Raw genomic sequence first — 4522 nt, forward strand, 5'->3', positions numbered from 1 at the left:
TGCTTTCATAAGACCAGCAGTAAGGCATTTTTCTTAACTACTAGTGACTGGGGATAGCCCAGCTCATCGTGGGTGATACTATCCCTGTGCTGATGGTCCTGGGTTCTAGAAGAAACCAGGATGAGCAAGTCAATAGGCAACACCCTACTGGCCTCTGTATCAGATTCTGCTTCCAGGTTCCAGCCCCGTTTGAGTTCCTGTCCTGACTTACTTTAATGATGAACAGTGATATGGAAGTTTAAGTCAAATGATTTATAAGCCCAAATTGTTTTGGTCATGGTGTTTTGTCATAGCAATAGCAACACTAATTAGGGCATATATCACTAATTTGTTTATTCGTTCATTTATTTATTATGTGTGTGAATGTATTCACACCTTGTGTGTATGCAAGTGTGAGCACCTATGCAGACATGTGCGTGCAGAGGCCACTTATTCCCTTGAGAAAAAATTTTTCTCTGAACCTGGAACTAATATTCCCTTGGAAGGGCTAGAAGCCAGCATGCTCCAGTTTTCCTCCTGTTATTCCACCCTCCCTAAACTGGGATTGTATGCATGGTTTTCATTCATACCTGTGGTTTGTTTGACATTCTGACATCTTTGAATATAATCTTTATGAGCCTTGTGACACATGAATGCTGGGATCCGGTCCTCATGGCTGTGCAGCTAGCACTCTTTACTGCTTAGCCATTGCCTCAGCCCCCAGTAAGAATTTATAAGTAAAGAAAATAAAAGAAGAAGAGGGTTAGAAGGAGAAAAACAAAATGAGAAGAAAGAGATACTCATCAGGGATTAGGCTGATGAAAATTTGCTATAAAGGAAACAAAAATGAGACTCTTTGCTTTCTCATAGCATGATACAGACCAAAGGGAGAAACACATGAAGCAAATTTCCAATAGGAAATGAGCATAAAGTTCATAAAGATTAAATTCATAGAAGATGTCAGAATGCAAATAAAACCTCAGGTATGAATGAAAAATCATGAACAAAAACTGAATGCAGGCATAAAATTCATCCAACTATAAAAAAACGCTAAACTAATATGATCTACCAACAATAAAGTAATGTACAATTTTACCTTAGTAATTGAGCTAGCCAGTGAGGATGAAGGTAAAAACTGTGAAAAGGAGATTTTGTTGTGGAATCAGGAGCTTTATTCTGGGTTTAGGTCTGAAATCTGGCCAACTTAGTGAGCCTTAGATTTCATCCTTAGTGATCCTAGGCAATCACATCAGTTTTCTGTACCTCAGTTTTACCCCTAAAAAATACGAGAAGAAAGTACTTCTTCTTGACGGGTTTAAAGATGACATGGTTCTATGCATGTGAATATTATACATTTAGGATTGTGCTTGAAAAACTGCAACCATCTAGGAAGTGTTATTGGATTTTATTTATTTATTTATTTATTTATTTATTTTTGTTGGTTTTGCTTTTGTTTCTTGAGATAGGGTTTCTCTGTGTAACCCTGTCCTGGAACTCACTCTGTAGACAAAGCTGGCCTTGCACTCAAAGATCCACCTATTCCTGCCTCCCAAGTGCTGGGATTAAAGGCATGCACCACACTACCTGTCTAAACAGCTTCTTTATTCACCAACGGTGAATAAAGAGGTAAATCTTTACCATAAAGAGGTAAATCCCACATCAGTTTTCATTGCCCCTTTCTTCATAACTAGAAATTATATTAGAACATAATATACATTCAATTTTATCTTCCTTGAACTCAAATACATTTAGATATAATAGTCTTTACTTGGAGTGTGAGCTTGTTAAAATTGTTGTCACTAGTTTATAAATATATATTTCCATCTGGATGAATGGAAAGATAGATAATAAGGATAATGAAGATAGATAGATGATAGGTAGATGGATAGATAGATAGATACATACATACATGGTAGATAGATAGATAGATAGACAGATAGATAGATAGATAGATAGATAGATAGATAGATAGATAGATAGATAGATTTATGGAATAAAGTTTCTTCTTATGGGTTTGCAGTAAGTTTTAAATGCTTTTTGAAATTTTTATCATTGCTTAACTTCTTCATATTATCCTGTAACAGTAAAACAACAAATAATACTACTTGAAAACTTGTTTATTATACAAATTACACTGTACATTACTGTATATTTTAGACTTGCATCATTAAGTATCACAATAATGCTAACCACCAACTTGGCAGAATCACTTGGGAGATGGGTTCTGGAGAACTATCTTGATTCCTGTCCACTGTGGTTGGCGCCACGCCATTATTCCCTAACTAGGTTCCTGTCTTGTGTCTGTGAAGGAAGGGGTAGAGCAGCAGCATGCATTCACTGTTCTCTGCATCCTCACTCTGGATGCAATGATTCACCCTTTTAAGATCCTGTGGCCTTTACTTTCTCATCGTAGTGTAGAAAAGTTTTTTTTTATGTACCAAATCTGTTTTTGTCTTTGACGAATCTTTTTTAAAAGTTCTTTACTAGAGAAACAATGTCAACTCAAAAATTTTCACAGAACAAAAGTATCAAGAGAAAGTAAATTCTTTCATTGATAATTCCGCATTTCCATTGTAGCATTTCTTTTTTGTATTTCTATTTTATCATTGCTCTCCTTTTCAAATAAAACCAGTCAATCAAAGTTTTCAAAGTTCTATTTACTTGTAACTTTTCACAAGTCCAGCTCATGGAAAAACAAAAACAAAAACAAAAACAAGAATGTAGACTACTTTACTCTGAGAGTAAGAATTTATAATCTAATGACCAAGGGCACTCTCTATTAAATCACTAACAATCTGTTAAATTATGCAGTACGAAAAGTCTCTTTGGTCTTTTGCATGACACCTACCCTTATAAAATGCATTTCACTTATAGTCAAACTTTCAGGGGGCTTTAGCTCCAAATACCAAAATCTATTCTCAAAACATTAATATTGACCACTAATAATATCTTTAACATACACATTTTAATGGTAATTTACAGAAAAAAGTAGAGCTTCAGGCCAATAAATATATAACTTCATAAGATAAGTAAATAAAAGCTTTTTAAAACAGATACTTAAAATTCAAAGAATATTCTCTAAACTAGATAAGTTTAAATTCTTTAGAGTATAAAATTTAAGTAACTAATTTGTATATCATTTCAGGGAGTTGTTAAGCATTTATAGATGTGCATGAAAATAAAATGTGTCTGGTCACTGTTTATTGCTACCATTTAAAGGTATAATTCTACATACTGCTCATTGTCTTAAGTCACCTTAATTAAGAAATACACATGAGAGGATATTTGCAAACTTTTTATGGGAAATATTCTCAAGAGCAACCTTGGGAACTAAGGAAAGTAGGTTTGGACAGGTGCAGAAGTGCTGAGAACCTTAGTACCCAGGTTATTCTTGGGAACTATAAGAATTCCCTATATTTTGTCCTAGCTAAACATAATCTGCTAATTTGCTACTGGAATTTTCTTTGGAATTAGATCAATATCCATTTCCTTTGAGTAAACAATGTGTGAACAAATCAGAGTTGAAATTCTGAGCTATATGAATCAATTTTTTATCCCCCCCACCACCACATACACACTGCTCCTTTATTATAGTTTTGGGTATGTTTTTAAAAGTTATTCAAGAAAAAATTATGAGCTAGGCATGTGGTTAAATTGGTAGAGGACTGGCCTAGCTAGCATGATGCTCTGGATTTGAGCCTCAGGACTGTACACAACTAGGTGTGGGGGTATTCTACAGTAATAACTGCACCAGAGGGGTAGAAGCAAGATGTTAAGGTATTCAAGGTCATCTCATACACAGAGAACTGGAGGCCAGTCTGGAATACATGAGAGTGTTATTCAATGATAACAAAGTGCTGTCTATGTATCAGTTACTGCTACAATGATGCTGTATTAAAAAGAGCAAACAAAACTTGATGGCTTACAAAAACATTCTGCTCTAGGATCTGGGTCAAATACAGATCTGCTTACTTGAACTGGACTCTGTTAAATGACTCCGCTGGGTTAGGCTCAGGTTTGGTCTGTATGCACTAATCTACCTAAGACATCCTTTCTTCATGGCATGCCAGGACCAAACCAAGTTAAGAACCAAGCATGTTTAAAGCCTCCACTACCTGTTGACTACTGGCATTGTTTGGTCAAAGCAAGCCACAAAGTCAAACCCAACATGAGATTAATGAATTATACCTTGCCAATAATGTGAATGGAAGCTTTATTGACACTAACCAAAAGTATCACAAACACATCCGTTCAGGTTTGTGGATACAAACTCAGGGCACCTGGATGCAAATGATAAACTGAAAACATTCTCTCTCTCTCTCTCTCTCTCTCTCTCTCTCTCTCTCTCTCTCTCTCTCTCTCTGCCTGCTGCCTGTGGATCAGGGTGTAAAGCTCTCAGCTGCTGCCCTAGCACCGGGCCTGTCTGTTTCTCACCTTGATGATTATGGACTAACCCTCAAAACTGTAATCAAGGGGCCAATTAAATGTTTTTTAAGAGTTGCTTTGGTCATGGAGTCTCTTAATAGCAATAGAACAGTAACTG

Source organism: Myodes glareolus, chromosome 16 (assembly GCF_982192425.1).
Source record: "Myodes glareolus chromosome 16, mMyoGla1.1, whole genome shotgun sequence".
Classification (NCBI taxonomy): domain Eukaryota; kingdom Metazoa; phylum Chordata; class Mammalia; order Rodentia; family Cricetidae; genus Myodes; species Myodes glareolus.